Source organism: Rhincodon typus, chromosome 21 (genome assembly GCF_021869965.1).
Source record: "Rhincodon typus isolate 14 chromosome 21, sRhiTyp1.1, whole genome shotgun sequence".
NCBI classification, from domain to species: Eukaryota; Metazoa; Chordata; class Chondrichthyes; order Orectolobiformes; family Rhincodontidae; genus Rhincodon; species Rhincodon typus.
Window position 1 is genome coordinate 6,865,141 of NC_063352.1, and position 19,080 is coordinate 6,884,220.

General features: G+C 41.3%; 1 long non-coding RNA gene across 1 annotated transcript in view; it reads left to right on the plus strand.

Annotated features, from left to right (window-relative positions):
* The window catches only part of LOC125485707, a 79,306-nt gene extending 64,534 nt beyond the window's left edge, over positions 1–14,772 (plus strand). The window contains exon 3 of the long non-coding RNA XR_007264410.1: positions 13,713–14,772. This is a non-coding gene — a long non-coding RNA (uncharacterized LOC125485707). The remainder of the gene's footprint in view (positions 1–13,712) is intronic.
* The last annotated feature ends 4,308 nt before the right edge of the window (positions 14,773–19,080 follow it).

A 19,080-nucleotide genomic window follows, 5' to 3' on the forward strand; every position in this document is an offset into this window, starting at 1 on the left:
TGATGAAGGGTCTAGGCCCGAAATGTCAGCCTTTCTGCTCCTATGATGCTGCTTGGCCTGCTGTGTTCATCCAGCTCTGCACCTTGTTGTCTCTATTAGACAAAGTATTTGGCACACTAATAACAATGCCTTGAGAAATTCAGAAACTGTATTCAATTCTAACTTTTACTGTAGTGTCAGCTCACATGGCCCAACAACATTGATTAAAACATTCATAAGTTCCATTTCATATATATTAGTTAGTTTTTAATGCTGGAGATCCTAATTTCTTGAATCCTGAATATTTCACACAATCAAGGAAAATAAACCGAAACTGAAAAGCATTTCCAATTCTTTAATACGATGAGAAGAACATAGACTATAACTTCTTCATCCCTTCATAAAAAGGGTTATTTAATTTAATTCTACATTTAATTTGGTGCATTAATTTAATTAACTATCTACTGTAAATACTGCAGAAGAAGATGATTTTTATTCCATTGGAAAATGTTTCTCTCCCTGCAAAAATCAGTGCAGAATCTTTTTGATGGTTCATTAATGCAGCTCAGCATATGAAACAGATTGCAGAGGCATTTGGTACAGAGTTGGAAAGAAAACTTCAAGAACACATCTTAACAAGATGGAAGAGCAAAATTCAGAACAGATCTTCATTTCTATATTTATCGAATTGAATATTAACTTTGTGCATAGTTAACTGAAAAATTATTATTTTATGACAAATAGCACCCAACTTTTTGGCAACCACATGGAGTGGTAAAATGTCGATTTATGGCTGTGAATTTGTTACATCTTGAATTTGGACAGCTTGTCAGGAAGTTGGTGCTGTTAAATAAAAAGCCCAGGTATTATCTTGCATGAAGGAAGGGAAGTGGGAGACAGTGTTGGCATGCATTCTTCTGGTCAGTTAAAGAGCGCAGGAATTATTCAGTCGTTATGATATACCGTGAAAAAAATTCAGTTGCAATTCTAAGAAGGTGGACCAAGGAGCAAAATGCTGAAACTGACAAGTCAAAATTATAGGTGGTATAAGAATAACCTTGTACTCCTGAATTGAATTACTCCAGATTTTTCAGTTCAGCAAATGGATCTTGGCTGATATCTGTTGAGTGATTTAGAAATTTATTTTTATGCTGCTTGCTCAAAATTGTATTTATATTTTGACCATATAAACTTTCAGGCCAGTATGACTTCCAGACATGTTCTCATGATTGCACAAAGCCATGAGTGGTTACCTTAATGGAATATATACAACAGGTTCAACTGGCATTGCTGACAATCCTAGCAGGGAGTACAGCAACAATTGATTGTCACTGTTATATTTGAAGCATCTTGGCTACTATCAATTGCAGAAATTTAGAAACATATGCTTGTAGCAAAAATGGAAATCATCTTCATTTTTATCTTTTCCTTTATGACAATACTGTTGTTAAATTAGTTTCTGTTAAAATAGGGCCCAACTGAGTCTGGTAGTTGCATGATTATTAAGGCAGTACTTTTGTCCTGAGAGTCAAGCTGACCATTATCTATTGCAATGGAACAAGGACCAGATATTTTTAGAGCACCGCTCTGCCCTGCCTTTGTAATGGGGCAGCCTTTCCTACTGCCAGACTTCAGTTGTGACCACATCCTAAACCTTGGGGATGGAATTGTTAGCATAGAGAGTGCAAAATTCAGTGTCTCTATGCAGACTTTACTGGGACATGAGGCGGGCACTAGTCAGTTTCTGTACAGCCCATGCAGCATTAAATCTGGAAAATAGCACACGTCAGGCATCCCTTGTGTACTTGAGGTGGTTGTGAATGCATGCTATCCTGACTTCACACAGCCTGGCTAATCTGACGGCAGAATATCAAATTTGCACCACACAGGTCCAGGTAGCAAATTTTTCATTCACTTATTAGGCTATTGGAGTGAAACAGTCCTGTTCCTCAAAGGGTCAAGCTGCCAAATTATATTAGAGCAATCTTTAAGAACTTTTGCTGTTGCACTTAGTCTGGAGGTAGTCTGGAGATGGTCTGGAGATTTTTCTCCTCCAACTCACACACCATTCTGATTTAGGGAGGAAGTCTCACTCGACCCGAAACATTAACTCTGATTACTCTCCACAGATGCTGCCAGACCTGCTGAGCGGTTCAGCAATTTCAATTTTTGTTCCATCCTGATTTAGAACTTTCAAAGAGGTGACTTGATTGAAACATAAGATCCTGAGGAGTTTTGACAGGGTGGGTGTGGAGAGGATATATTCTGTTACAGGGGAATCAAAAACAATGTTCACTGTTTCAAATGGCTGACATGTGGTTTTTAAAACAGAGATTAGGCAAATTTTTCTCTCTCAGGAATCAGGAGTCTTTGAGACTCTCTTCCTGAAAAAACTGGTGAAAGCAGAATGCTTAGGCAGATTCTTAAATATAAACAGAAATTACTGGAGAAACTCAGCTGGTAGCATCTGTTGAAAGAGAAACACAGTTAATGTTTCAAGTCCAACGTGTCTCTTAAGTTCTGAAGAAGAGTCTATATTCGACTTGCAATGTTAATTCTGATTCAATGTCCGCAGAGGCGGCTGAGACCTGCTGAGTTTCTCCAGCCCTATTCTTATTTTAGATTTCCAGCATCTGCATATTTGGCTTTTACTTCAGTGGATAGATTCTTGTGAAGCAATGGGGTGAAAAGTTATTAGGAATATGCAGGAATGTAGATTTGAGGTTATATTCAGTTCAGCCATGATCTTACTGAATGCCAGAGCAGACATGAGGGGCTTATTATTTGTATGGAACTATATTGCTGTTCCTTCACTGTCATTTGGTCAAAATCTTGGAACTTCCTTATAGCACTGTGGGTGTACCTAGAGTCCAGGGGCTGCAGCAGTTCAAGAGGGGCAGTATAGACCAGTGAGCCTTACGTCAGTGGTTGGAAAGTTGTTGATGGGGACTCTGAGGGACGGGATTTACATGCATTTGGAAAGGCAAGGACTGATTAGGGATAGTCGACATGACATTGTGCATCGGAAATCGTGTGTCACTGTCTTGATCAAGTTTTTTTGAAGAGTTGACAAAGAAGATTGATGAAGGCAGAGTGGTAGACATTGTCTACATGGACTTTAGCAAAGCATTCGATGAGGTCCCACATTGTAGACTGGATAGTAAGGTTAGATCACATGGGATCCAGGGTGGGCTAGCCAATTGGATAGAAAATTGGCTGGAAGGTAGAGGGTTACTTTTCAGACTGGAAGTCTGTGGCCAGCAGTGTGCCACAAGGATCAGTGCTGGGTCCACTGCTTTTCGGAATTTCTATAAATGATTTGGACGTGAATATAGGAGGTATGGTTGGTAAGTTTGCAGATGAAAACAAAGTAGGTGGTATATACAGTGAAGAAGATTATTTCAGAGTAAAATGGGACCTTGATCAGATGGAGCAATGGGCCAAGGAGTAACAAGTCGAGTTTATTTTAGATAAATGTAAGGTGTTGCATTTTGGTAAGCCAAACCAGGGTAGGTCTTATACTGTTAAGAATAGGGCTCTGGGGAGTTTTGCCAAAGAAAGAAACCCAAGTGTGCAGATGCATAGTTCCTTGAAAGTACAGCTGCAGGTAGACAGGGTAGTGAAGAAGGTGTTTGGCATGCTTGCCTTAATTGGTCAGAGTATTGAGTATAGGAGTTGGGACATCATGTTGTGGCTGTACAGGATATTGGTGAGGTCACTTAGAGTCATAGCATCATACAGCACAGAAACAAGCCCTTCAGTCCAACCAGCCCATGCCAAACATAATCCCAAACTAAACTAGTCCCACCTGCCTTCTCCTGGCCCATATCCCTCCAAATCTTTCCTATTCATATGTCCATCCAAATGTCTTTTAAACATTGTACTTGTACCCGCATCCACCACTTCATCAAAAAGTTCATTTTACACGCGAACCACCCTCTGTATAAAAATTTTGCCTCTTATGTCTTTTTTAATTCTCTCTCCTCTCATCTTAAAAATGTGCCCCCTTATCTTGAAATTCCCCATCAGGTCACCTCTCGACCTCCTACGGTCCAGCCTATCCGGCCTTTCCTTATAACTCAAACCTTTCAGACCTGGACACATCCTGGTAAATCTTTTCTGAACCCTCTCCAGCTTGATAATATCCTTCCTATAACTGGGCTACCAGAACTGGACACAGTATTCCAGAAGAGTCCTCACCAATGTCCTGTACAACCTCAACATAACTTTCCAACTCCTGTACTCAAAGGACTGAGCAATGAAGGCAAGCGTGCTAAACGCCTTTTTAACCATCCTGTTGAAATGCGACGCAAACTTTATAGAGTTATGTACTTGGACCCCGAGGTCCCTCTGTTCAACAGTACCACCTAAGGTCCTACCATTAATAATATAAGCCCTACCCTTGTTTGTTGTACCAAAATGCAATACCTCGCAGTTATCCAGATCGAATTCCATCTGCCATTTTTCAGCCCATTGACCCATTTGATCAAGATTCCTTTGTAATCTTAGAAAATCTTCTTCGCTGTCTATAATGCCATCAATTTTGGAGTCATCTGCAAACATACTAACCATGCTTTCTATATTCTCACGCAAATCAGTTGTATAAATGACAAACAAAAGAGGACCCAGAACCGATCCCTGTGGAACACTGCTGGTCACAGGCCTCCAGTCTGAAAAGCAACCCTCCACCGTTACTGAGGAAGGGTCACCGAACCCGAAACGATAACTCTGTTTTCTCCTCCACAGATGCTGCCAGACCTGCTGAGCTTTTCCAGCAACTTTGTTTTTGTTCCTGATTCACAGCATCCGCAGTTCTTTTGGTTTTTATTTAGTATTTAACTCACTGCCACATCTCTTCCAGGCATGCCCACCTTGAAGAAGTTCTGCTCCTCTCTCTGATGGGATTTCCGTTCCAATCTCTCTTCTTGCCTACCGACTTTAATTTCACTGTCACTGCTGGTGTGTGACCAGGGATTTTCTAAAACTCGTTTCCACAGACATATCACATTCCTCAGTGACTGCCTCCGGCTCAGACTCACCCCACGTGGATTCCAACTGAAGTTTCATCCCTCATGTTTTGAATCCTCCCAGGATCACAGATATCTCCAGTTCTGAGGAAGGGTCACTGGGCCCAAAACGTTAACTCTGTTTTCTCCTCCACAGATGCTGCCAGACCTGCTGAGTTTTTCCAGCAACTTTGTTTTCGTTCCTCCACCTTTACTCTCTGTCTCCTGCCATTAAACCAATTATGTATCCAATTGGCCCGTTCACTCTGAATCCTATGTCACCTAAATAAAAACCGGAAGAACTGTGGATGCTGTAAATCAGGAACAAAAACAAAGTTGCTGGAAAAGCTCAGCAGGTCTGGCAGCATCTGTGAAGAGAAAATCAGAGTTAACATTTCGGGTCCGGTGACCCTTCCTCAAAAGGTTCCTCAGGAACGTTAACTCTGATTTTTTCTTCACAGATGCTGCCAGACCTGCTGAGCTTTTCCAGCAACTTTGTTTTTGTCCCATGTGACCTAACTTTACTTATTAGACTACCATTCGGAACCTTGTCAAACACTTTACTAGACTTCAAATAAACAATGTCTACTGCTCTGCAATCATCAACCTTTTAGATCATTTTCTCAAAAATACTCCATAAGGTTTGTGACACATGATTTTCCTTGCACAAAACCATGCTGACTATCCCTAATCAATTTTTCTCTCCCTAATTGTCCATAAATCCTATCTTTTATAATCACTTCTAACAATTTACCCACAACTGAAGTCAGACTCACAGGCCTGTAGGTCCCCGGTTTCTCCTTATAACCTTTCTTAAACAAAGCAGCATCATAGGAGCAAAGCTCCTATGATGCTGCTTGGCCTGCTGTGTTCGTCCAGCTCTGCACCTTGTTGTCTCGGATTCTCCAGCATCTGCAGTTCCTACTATCTCTACAACATTAGCCACCTTCCAGTCATCAGGCACCTCATCTGTAGTTATAGACAATGCAAATATTTCTGCAAGGGGTCTTGTCATTTCCTCCCTTACTTCCCACAACATTTTGGGACACATTAGATCAGGTCCTGGAGATTTTTTCACCTTTATATTCTCTAAGACCTCCCGAAAGTCCTCTTCTGTAATGTGCACTGTTTTTAAAACATCAAAGTTTATTTCTCTGCATTCTCTAGACTCCATTTCTTTGTCCACAGTAAAAACTGACACAAAATATTCATTTAGTATCTCTCCCATGTCCTGGGGTTCAACACAAAGATGACCTCCTTGATCCTTAAGAGGCCCAACCCCCTCTCTAGTTACCCTCTTGCTCTTAATGTATTTGTAGAATCTCTTTAGATTATCCTTAACATGGTGGCTCAGTGGTTGGCACTGGTACTTTACAGCACCAGGGACCTGGGTTCGATTCCAGCCTTGGACGACTGTATGTGTGGAGTTTGCACATTCTCCCTGTGTCTGCGTAGGTTTCCTCCGGGTGCTCCAGTTTCCTCCCACACTCCAAAGATGTGCAGGGTAGGTGGATTGGCCATGCTAAATTGCCCATAGTGTCCAGGGATGTGTAGTCTAAGTGGATTAGCCATGGGAAAAATGCAGGGTTACATGGATAGGGTAGGGGTTTGGGTGGGATGCTCTTTGGAGGGGTGGTGTGGACTTGATGGGCCAAATGGCCTGCTTCCACACTGTAGGGATTCTATGATTAACTTTATATGCCAATGCTATCTTGTATCCCCTCTTTGCCTTCCTATTTCTCTCTTAAGAATGCCCCTACACTTTATATTGTTTAAGAGATTCACTTGAACCAAGTTGTCTACATCTAAAACAAATTCTCTTTTATTCTTGACTAGATCCTCAATATCTTTATTCATCCATAGTTCCTTAATCTTACCAGCCTTACCCTTCACTCTAACTGGAACAAGATGCTTCTGAACTCTCATCATCACACTCTTGAATGTCTCCCACTTGTCATATGTCCCTTTACCTGCGAACAACTTGTGGTTCAACTTGATTTTATAAATACAATATTACTTATTAAAACACCATGTGAGCATTTCCAAATCCGCACAATATTTACTCTTTATCCAGCTCTACCGCCTGAGAAAGGATGCTACCCACATCGATCCACGCATTTGAGCTTGGATGTTGGAATCTTCTCCCTCTCCAATGTAGGGCTGTAGCCATTGTATTTATAGAGCTAGTCCAGTTCAATTAATGGTGAATTGTAACCCCACAGGATGTTGATAGTGGGGCACTCAATGTTGGTAACGTCATTGAGTGTCAAGGGGTGATGTTTAATTTCTCTCTTGTTGGAAATGATCATTGCCTGGCACTTGAGTGGTGTGAATGTTACTTGCCACTTGTCATCACAAACCTGGATGTTGCCCAGACCTTGCTGCATTTGGACATGGATGACTTAAGTATTTGAGGAGTTGTGAATAGTGCTGAACTTTGTGCAATCATCAGCGAACATCTTATTCTGATCTTATGATAGAGAGGAGATCATCGATGAAGCAGATGAAGACGATTGACCTAGAGCACTACCCTGAGGAACCCCTGCTGAGGTGCCCTGGAGTTCAGGGATTGACCTCCAACAAGCCCGACCATCTTACTTTTCCGAGGTATATCCAACTAACATGGGGGCTTTCCCTTTGTTCTAGTTTTGCTAGGGGTCCTCAATGCCACACTCAGTTAACTCTCACTTCATGTCTGGATTTTATCTATTTAGTCCATGTTTGAATCAAAGCTATAATGAAGTCAGGAGCTGAGTGACTCCTGCACCATCCCAAACTGAGTGTCAGTGATCAGGTTAAAGACTGTAAGACATTGGAACAGAATTAGGCCTTTCGCCCATCAAGTCTGCCCTGCCATTCAATGAGGTCATGGCTGATCTGATAAACCTCAATGCCTCTTTCCTACCTTTTCCCCATAACTCTTGATTCATAGAACAAAGAACAGTACAGCACAGTACAGGCCCTTCGGCCCAAGATGTTGTGCTGACCTATTATCCTACTAGGATCAAACTACTCTGCATGCCCTACATTTTACTATCCTCCATATGCCTATCCAAGAGTCTCTTAAATGTCCCTAATGTATCTGACTCCACTATCGGCAGCACATTCCACACACCCACCACTCTCTGTGTGAAGAACCTACCTCTGACATCTCCCCTATACCTTCCTCCGATCACCTTAAAATTATGCCCCCTTGTAATAGTCATTTCCGCCCTGGGAAAAAGTCTCTGACTATCCACTTTATCTGTGCCTCTCATCATCTTGTACATTTCTATCAAGTCACCTCTCATCCTTCTTCGCTCCAATGATAAAAGCCCTAGCTCCCTCAACCTTTCCTCATAAGAGCTGCCCTCCAGTCCTCTCTCTGCACCCTCTCTAAGCTTCCACATCTTTCCTATAATGAAGCGACCAGAACTGAACACAATATTCCAAGTGTGGTCTAACCGGGGTTTTATAGAGCTGCAGCATAACCTCATGGTTCTTAAACTCAATTCCCCTGTTAATGAAAGCCAAAACACCACACGCCTTCTTTACAACACTATCAACTTGGGTAGCAACTTTGAGGGATCTATGGACGTGGACCCCAAGATCCCTCTGTTCCTCCACACTGCCGAGAATCCTGCCATTAGCCCTGTCTTCTGCATTCAAATTCAACCTTCCAAAATGAATCGCTTCCCACTTTTCTGGGTTGAATTCCATCTGCCACTTCTTTGCCCAGCTCTGCATCCTGTCAATGTTCCGTTGCAACCTACAACAGCTCTCCACAACTCCACCAACCTTCGTGTCATCGGCAACTTAGTAACCTACCCTTCCACTTCCTCATCCAAGTCATTTATAAAGATCACAAACAGCAGAGGTCCCAGAACAGATCCCTGCAGAACACCACTGCTCACCGAGCTCCAGGCTGAATACTTTCCATCTACTACCACCCTCTGTCTTCTATTGGACAGCCAGTTTTGTATCCAGACAGCCAAATTTCCCTGAATCCCATGCCTCCTTACTTTCTGAATGAGCCTACCATAGGGAACCTTATCAAATGCCTTGCTAAAATCCATATATACCACATCCACTGCCATAATCGATGTGTTTTGTCACATCCCCAAAGAATTCAATAAGGCTTGTGAACCATGGCCTGCCCCTCACAAAGCCATGCTGACTATTTCTAATCAAACTGTACTTTTCAAAATAATCATAAATACTATCTCTCAGAACCCTCTCCAATAATTTGCCCACCACAGAAGTAAGACTGACCGATCTGTAATTCCCAGGATTATCCCTATTCCCTTTCTTGAACAAGGGAATGACATTTGCCACCTTCCAATCATCTGGTACTACTCCAGTGGACAGTGAGGACACAAACATCATTGCCAAAGGGGCAGCAATCACTTCCCTCGCTCTGAAACGTTAACTTTGTTTTTTCCTTCACAGATGCTGCCAGACTTATCTATCCTTTCTGTTTAAAAATCTCTCTATCTCAGTCTTGAGTACACTTAATTAATGAAGCTCAACAGCTCTCATTGGTGGCGAATTCCACAGTTTTACTATGCTGCGAAAGAATAAATTCCTCTTCATCTCTGTCTTAAACATGCAATCCCTAACTCTGAGATTTTTATTCCTGAGAACGTGCTGCTTAAAAGCATTGCTGATGGCATTTTCCATCACTTTACTCTTGATCGAGAGTAGACTGATGGAGTGGTACTTGGCTGGGTTGGATTTTGTCCTTCTTTTGTGTACAGGAAATGCGAGGACATTGCTGGTGATGATGGAACAGCTTGGCTAAGGGCAAGATGTGAGCAGTTCTTACATCATGTGTAGGCAATGGGAACTGGAAGGTGATTGCTACTTGTCAATGAAAGTGAGTTTTTCCAGGCTGCAACACAGTACTTGTGCATCACAGCCATGAGTGACATTAATTTCTAATGTGGCATGACTTGGTCATGAGTGTTTTGGGCTGGGATTTGCAATGCATCCAGTACGTTAATGCCAAAAATTCAAAGGGCATGCAGTGCTCACAGGTGTCTTTCAGCTTTAGAGTATAGCTGTTGCCCTTTGAAGGGCTTCACAGCATTCAAAAATGAAGCTTTCTTCGTCACAGAATGAAACACCTCTGGGAATAGTGGCGGCTACTTTCAGCTCAGTCGTATGTTTGTTATTTACAGCATGTTGGAAGGATACAATCGTTCCTCTTCAAGTTGTGAATCTCATGCTCAGCATCTTAATCTTGATAGACCCCCAACTTTACACATCCCTGTTTTGGCAGCCTTCCCTGTCAACTCCATAAGTTTTGAACTTACCCAAACTCCCACTCAGCACCTCTCTAAATCTTCACTTCCCTCCTTTATCTTCCCAGCCCTGCATCTCAATTCAATGTGCCAGATGTAGTTGTGCACTATCCCCCGCACAATGGACAAGACACCCAATTTTAACATACTGAAAATTCATTCAGTTTTGCAAAGTTAAAGTAGGGCTTGAGGAGTGTACTTTGCCTTCTAATGTGTAAGATAACCAAGTTGGGGAGCAAAAAGTATACCAAAAATTTCTTACATTATCGTTCCTGATCCCGGTGGCATGTAAGGACCGAGGCAGAATGAAGCCTGCTATTGATGTGCTGTGAAGGGTTGCAAAGGCTTCATTCAAAGCCTATTTCAGAGATTCTGGAAATGCCAAGAGATATCTAGTCCTTGACCAATTATGTTTTGTTGAACTTGAAGGCAGAACATGAATTTAGTGAAAATGTCACGCCTCACTGTGTTGCACGCTGGAAATAAATCCCAGCTATTTCCAGGGTTGTCACAAAAGTTAAAGACTTTATAAAGCAAAATTTCCCAAATTACCTGCATTTTTAGAACTAGGTTAACAGAACGCATGGACCAGTTTCTGTACTTAACACGAATTACTATTTATTACAAATAAATAGATCCTGATGACAGGTAAACAACTATGAACTGTCAACATATAACTCTAATCATTAAAATACCAGTCCCTTTATAAAACTCACCCTACACACACAAACAGATAGACACATATAGAAAGGCAGACTGAAGCAATCACAAAAAAAAAATGGGTTTTATGGATGGAGGGAAAGACTGGAAAGGCAGTTCTAAAACTGCTGACTGCCTGTGAGTGTTGGAGTCGTTTGGAAAGAGGTGAGATTCAGGATATAAACCAGTTTACAATTCTTTTCTATTTTATGTTGAAGCGAAGCAATATGTAGTTACAAAATAATTAAAACTATTTTTATAGGCACAGTAAGGCATTCAATCAATAAAAGTAATAAAACAAATATTGCTTCATTTGTCATCAGGTAGCAACATCTTGAATATCATTTCCTTTTTGCTGCACGGTCAAAGACCTTATGAAAAATATCTAGTCTATGCTTCAGAATTTCAAATTAAAATTGTTGTTTGAAAAACAACATCAGACACTTTTTAAAGTTTCTGTCAGCATTCTACTAGATATAGAAGCAGCTGCTTTAGCACCATAATGTAATAATCATCACTCATTTGGGATTGGGAAGCAGGTTGAGGTTAATAAAATTAACTCAGGAAACTGAAATTTAAAATGGACATGGTAATTGCACATTGAGAAAACAAGTGCCACGTTCAGGCCCTGGAATGTACAAGGGCCATTCTGACACTAAAGATAGGCACATTCGCAAATGGTGTTGCTGAGGCCAAAGTCAGATCTAAAGCCTTCTTGGAGAAAAGAAGTAGGCTTTATGCCCAGAGTGACAGGCCCAGCAAAGACTCAATTTTAATATGTTTAACACCATTAAAAAGGCAGAAAATTTTGAATAGGTACCTCCTTTACTATTTCTTAATGAGATTTTCAGTGATGGTGAGGAGTTAGCTTATGGATGACAAGCGTATTCAGCATCACTGATATTATTGTTTAAAATAAACTTAAATGGATCTGATAATGTCCCCAATTAGCTGCCATTTATAAAAATCTCTACTCGATTTCTTTCCTACTCGGTTGCCGAACAGCTCTGTGAATGTAATACTTGGGGAACTGCGAGAAATGAGATAGGAACATAGAATGATATTTTGTTTCTTTTTTAATTGACTCAAGCTATGTGGACGTTGCTGGCTGGCCAGCATTTATTGCCCAACCCTAGATTCCCTTGAGAAGGTGGTGCTGAGCTGCCTTCTTGAACTGCTGCAGTCCATGTGCTGTAGGTAGACCCACAGTTATGTGTTTCCAAGTCAGGTCCAAGTGAATGGCTTTGAAGGGAACTTGGTGGTGTTCCTATGTATCTGCAGCCCTTGACCTTCTAGATGGTAGTGTTTGTGGGTTTGGAGGTGCTGTCTAAAGATCCTTGGTGAATTTATGCCATGCATCTCGTAGATAGTACACACCGCTACTACTGAGTGTTGGTGGTGGAGAGAGTGCATTTTCGTGTATGTGGTACCAATCAAGCAGTTTGCCTTTTCCAGGATGTTGTCAAGCTTCTTGAGTGTTGTTGAATCCGCACTGATCCAGGCAAGTGGGGAGTATTACATCACACTCCTAACTTGTGCCTTGTAAATGAACGACAGGCTTTGGGGAGTCAGGAACAAAAACAGAAGTTGCTGGAAAAGCTCAGCAGGTCTGGCAGCATCTCTGAAGGAAATAACTGAGTTAACATTTTGGGTCCAGTGACCCTTCCTCAAAACGTTAAATATGTTTTTTGCCTTTACAGATGCTGCCAGACCTGCTGAGCGTTTCCAGCAAATTTGTTTTTGTTCCTGATTGACAGCATCCGCAGTTCTTTCAGTTTTTATTTGGGGAGTCAGGAGGTGAGTTATTTGTTGAAGGATTCCTAACCTCTGATCTGTTTTTGTAGCCACTATATTTACGTGCTTGGTCCAGTTCAGTTTCTGGTCAGTGGTAACCCCCAGGATGTTGATAGTGAGGTATTCAGTGATTTAATGAATGTTGCAGAAGTGTCACATAGAAAGCCTCAGAGAGATACAAAAAATTAGAAATTCAAATTTTCAAATAGCAAAATAAGATGTCCTAATTTAAGTTTGCAACAGTGAATGTGAGAGCTCTTCCTTCTTTTTACATGCATAATATTGTATTTTTCATAGCCAAATAAACATGTTACAGCTGTGGTGTTTCCTGTCTGCAAACCCTTACTTTCTGCTGTCATGTTTTTTGATACACGTCTGTCTCAACTTTACACAGATGGAGCAATAAATGCCAATTGTGCAGCAGTGGGTTGAGATGTAAGCTGGTATTAAGCTTCAGCTGCTGATATATGGTTTTGGGTGAAGAAATTCAATGCTTAAATTATTAATTCCTTTCTATATCCTGTCATGTTAACACAAGGCATTCTTAATACTTTGACAGTAGTGACGTCATTAAAACTCGTTGTGAAGCTGCCATCACCCTTCTTCAGCATGTGCAATACACCTCTTCTTAAATCACTCATTGATTGACATATTAATGTTGATACAGTTTCCCAAAAACCTGTATAAAATACACTTTCCATAACAAATGCCTAGCTGCAACCTTCTCGGTTAATATGACAGTTAGATAGAGCTTGATTTGATTAATGTTAGAAAGTTGTTATATTATTTATTTGGATGCATGTAATCTTTCTCCTCTGTCATCTCAGTGCGCCCTACGCAGCATCTAAATAAATAATCTACTTAAGTAGAAATAGATTTTCGCATGGTAATACCTTGAATCTTGCTCCAAACAGAGACATCATGCCAAAGCTTTTTCTCTTGCACCCAGCAGGACAGCTGCAGGAGTGCCAAACTTCAAGCCAACACAACAATTTGGCATGAAAAGAGACAGTGATGCAGAGGCAACTTGTCTCCAGCCAAGACGTTGCCATGAAGAAAACAATGGCAAACTATAAGCTTCGCATGCTTCTGGATAAATCAAAAATGGTTCAAGGCTGAAAATACTCCTGTTGTTTGCAGCGAATGGGTTCCTGAGTATTAAAACATGTTGCTTCTAGAAAGCATTAATGAACCGCATTATGAGTTTGATTGTTTAATGTGACCTGGTTTGTAGTATAGCTGTTAGCCCAGTCAGGAATATTGAGTAAGTGCGACTGAACCATGGAATCACACTTAATGGTAGATATTTGCTTTGGGTGTTGCAAGGCCATCCTAGCTTCATATGGTTTGTATTCAGTCTATAATATACAACCAGAGGAACATGTGTTTGTCTTCATCAAACAATTATTGGGACATACCAAGCATGTACCAGTATGATGGCGTTCAATTGTGTAGCAGGCAGAATGTCATTTTGGACCGATAGCAGGATCCTGTTAGTGGAAAATAATGCTTATAGCAACTGAATAGTAGCGCCACAGCATCCATTCACCAGTCAATCTATGTATGCATTTGTCTTCCTATACCCCTACATAGTATAAGATTGACTTTATCAGCAATCTTGTAAAAATTACATTAACTGTTTGCTCACCGTGCATGTTCAACGTTGAACTAGAGCATGTCAAAACTATTTGGCAAGGCGATGTGCAACGATCTGATCGGAATAACTAATCTTGCAAGTAAGACACAGCAGACCGCCACTTTCAGACATGAAAAGTATCCAATCTACCTCAAATTACCCTGGAAAGGCAAAGCATCTCAAAACTTTGAACACCAGATTGAGCAAGTCCTTTAATGCTGCTGTGACTTTCTCTGGGAACCTCTGGTGGAATATGGCTGCAAGAGAATACAACTCAAGGGACAACTTGATTAAGAGGGAAAGTTAAAGACCAGACATACAAGAGACTTAAGACCTAGAGAACTTGGAACTGCACATGGTGCGACATATCTGTCAGGAGTGAAGCTTGTGGTTATGTAGAATGTGCCTTTGTTGTATCTGCTATTTAAAATGAAATTTATCTTATTGTTCAAAGTATAATTTGTATATTAATTCATGTTTAATTTGCATTAAGTCTAAATTGTGTTAAAATAAAAGTTGCAAGAAGTGAAACTTGGTAATGTCTTCATTCAGGAGATGTTTGATAAATTTCGTTATTTTGGTTCACAGTTTGTCCAAGGTGATCATGTACTCCTCTCATTCTGGATCCTTTCAGCTCCAAAAGTGGTCCCATCAAACCATTGATTATTGCCATCAACCTGTTCATAAAATGTCTAACGATCCAATATCAGCAAAATCTTAATTTCCCTGAGTTAGAAAGCACACCGAAACATACCAAGTAACAGAGCAAGCATCACAAAATGACAAGCCAACCATTATGCTCTAAGTACTGCATGATCCCTTTAAATAGGAAGGCTTGTGAGGTGTCTTTTCTGCATCTTAACACATGAGTTGCAGGGTAAGTAAGAATTGCTGAGTAAGACTTGGAACAGATCAAAATCAAAATGTTAGCTAAAACTAGCACAGTGTCCTAATTTATATAAGCTTTTCCATGGTTCTGTCTTGTGCTGCAGACCAATGACATTTAAGCTGGTCATCTGATACAGTGCTTCTGCTTTTGTGTCCGTGAACATTTAATTGCCAGTTTTTGAAAACTATTTAAAGACAAATTTCCAGAGCTTCATTCAGATACAATAGGCTATTTTCTTTTAAAGCCTATTTTTGAAGAGAGAACAAGAAAGAAAGTGAAACTTGACTAAATATATGGAATGTGTACCTATTGTTGCTGTTCAAATTCCACTCTATAAATGTCAAAAAGCATATTAATCTATAAGATAGTAAAATTAAAGCCTTACCTCATCCTAATCTGAGTTCCTTTTGAGTGAGAGAGACAAAGAGAGAGGCACATACAAACATCAGATTTAGCAGGACAAAGCCAGAGGAAAAAGCAAATGAAAGAAGAAGAGATTGACACAGTGAAAGACACCCAGGAACCAATCACAAAATATCAAATTGAATGCTTCAGAGATCTCTTACAAATTTAGAATCAGTCCTGTCAGATCAGAGACACAGCATGGTTAACCCCAAGCAATGCTGCCAGTCCCAGTTCCACTATTGCCCATACTGAGGTACAGGAAATTTGCTATTCAAGGTTGTAGGAAACATAAAAGGCAGAATTCCTAGCGAGATATCAAGACATGCCCTTTGATATGGGTTAATGCAAGCTTGTTTCGTCTGTGAGGTTATGCTAATGAGAAAGCATGGTGTGAAATCCTGACTTCTACTCATCCCCTGGTCCATATCTGAGAAGTCTGCCAGGATTCCAACATACTCCCATTTGAAATTTCAAAGCCTCTCAGATATCTCAGTTTGACCAGTACGCCTGTCTGGTATCCTGGTATTGGAGGAATGAGAGGAAATGTGTACTTTGCACAGCATCTTTGTGTAATTTTGATTTTACACTTGGTAGGTTAGGGTTCAAAATCCTGAACTCTCTAAGATTATAGGTGTACTAGAATCATAGAATCCCTACAGTGTGGAAGCAGGCCATCTGGCCCATCGAGTCCAACCAACCCTCCGAAGACCATCTCACCCAGACCCACTCCCTTACCCTACCCCCATAACCTTGCACTTCCCATGGCTAATTCACCTAGCCTGCACATTCCTGGATGCTATGGCTAATTTAGCTTGGCCAAACCACCTACCCGGCAAATCTTTGGGCTGTGGGAGGAAATCAGAGCACCCAAGGAAAACCCACATGGACACGGGGAAAATCTGCAAGCTCTACACAGATGGTTGCTTGAGGGTGGAATCGCCAGGTCCCTGGCGCTGTGAGGCAGCAGTGCTAACCACTGAGCCACAGTGCTACCCTAATACATCAAATGGACTGCAGTGATTCACCACCACCTTCTCAAGGGCAACTAAGAATGGGCAATAAATGCTGGCCGAGCCACCAATGTCCACGTCCCATGAGTAAAAAAGAGGGCAGATTTTATTTTGTGTAAATTAGTGGCTCTGTAGCACTTATCCCACTCTGTGTCCTCATCTTCCTCATTGGAGGACTGCTACTGCCCTACTAGTTCTTCAGCCTCCTCACACTCCCTCTTTGCCTGATCCACTTCAGAGTGCAGCAAGCTAGAATTATGCGACACACTCTATCTGGAAGGTACTGCAAGGACGCCACCCCTCTTCAAAGCATTTGAATCACATCTCCAGGAGGCATCCACAATGACCCTGGTCAAAGAACGTACTGCACTGCCTCTGTGCACATATTCAGTCAAAAGCTTATGTAATGGAGTCATTAACCAAGGTCAACAAGGATTGCCCTCATCTCCCAGCAGCCATCCTTGTGAGGAATCCAGCTCTTGGAATGAAGCAGGAACCTGAGAGCTCTCAAGGATTAGGTATCATGGCAGGTATCTGGCACAGACTTCTGAGATGTGAGAATGATGATCATAGAAGACTTGGAGATTGAGCAAATGGAACCCATTCTTTTTGATAAAGGCTGACGTTATGATATGGTGCTGTCAGCATAGCACATAGACAAGCTTGACCACCCTGTATACAGGGGAAGCCAGTTGTTTTGGCACAACATACAGTTTGGAAACAAGCTGAATTGTTTAATCTTGCACAAATTGTATCTGTAACCATCTTGATACATTTGTGAGTTGAGGATTGAGAGATCCCAGGCAGGTCCCCACTGGATTCTCGGAAGTAGACAGTCACATAAAAATTAAGCACAGCTATCACCTTGATAGCCAGTGCTACAGATGATCACCCCTTACTTCTTCTGAAGAATCATACTAGACTCAACATGTTAATTCAGTTTCTCTCTCTACAGATGCTGCCAGACCTAAGTTTGTCTAGTATTTTCTGTTTGTCTCTATGTGTGTTTGTTTTATGTGTGAATGGGAATTGTAAGAGAGGGGTACAGTTTAAGATATAGCGTTATACTTTGAATTTCCACTTGTCTATTTTTTGCCATTGGTTAAAAACAGCTTGATTGCATTAATAGTTATTTCCTTGACTATGGAACAAGCCTGGTGCATTTAATCTGAATTGGTTAAAATTGGGAAATTTGGTGTTTTAATCACAGTTTCACATTTGTAATAACTCTGGGAACAGAGGAACTTGATTCCCTACAGTGAGTTGTGACAGTTTTCAGGAGAGTTTCCTACAGTAGTATGTGTGTATGCTACAACAAGAGAGGGGGCACTGCTGGACCCAATTCTTGGGAATGTGGCTTCCCAAGTAGATCAAGTGGCAATGGGGGAACATTGGAGACATAATCATTATATGATAAGGTTTGGGATGATGGGAGAAAATTACATTGGTCACTCCAGAGTAAGAATAATCAACTGTTGGAGGATGGACTTCAATGGCGAAATAATAGAACTGGGCAGGATAAATAAAGGTTGATGGGACAAAATAGTCACTGAACAAGGGCTACCTTCAAAGCGGAATTTGTTCAGGCACAGTCAATGTATATTCCCCAAAAGCGAAAGCTAGAACGAACAAATCCAGAGACCCCTGGATGACAAAGGAGATAGAAATTAAGACAAAGAAGAAAACGTGTGCTCATGGTAGGTGCCATGTCATAAAAATAATCGAGAACCAAGCTGACTACAGAATAGACCCAAAGGGAGGTGGTAAAGCAAATATGGGAAGGGAAGAGGGATTACAGAAAAAGAGTCACAGCTCAAATAAAACTCATTATCATCTTTCAGGGGGTCGATGTGTCGGTTTATTTTCTTATGCGTTTATTGTTGCTCTGACTTGGATTTTTCTACTTTCTTTGTTCTGACAACAGTTTTTCCCAGTGATTTAGCCCTCCACACCTCCATATTCCCTTCTGTTTGTGAACTCTTATCAATCATAGAATCATTGAATCTCTACACTACAGATAGAGGCCATTCAGCCCATTGAGTTTGCATTGACCGTCCAAAGAGCATACCACCCAGACCCACTCCCCAACTCTATCCCCGTAGCCCTGCATTAACCATGGCTAACCCACTTAGTCTGCACATCCCTGAATACTACCCTATAACTCTTACATTTCCCATGGCTAATCCACCTAACCTACACATACCTGGACACTACAGGCAATTTAGCATGGCCAATCTACCTAATCTGCACATCTTTGGACTGAGGGAGGACACCAGAGCACCTGGTGGAAACCCATGCAGACACGGGGAAAAAGTGCAAACTCCACACGGACAGTTGCCCAAAGCTGGAATTGAATCCGGTTCCCCGGCGCTTTGAGGGC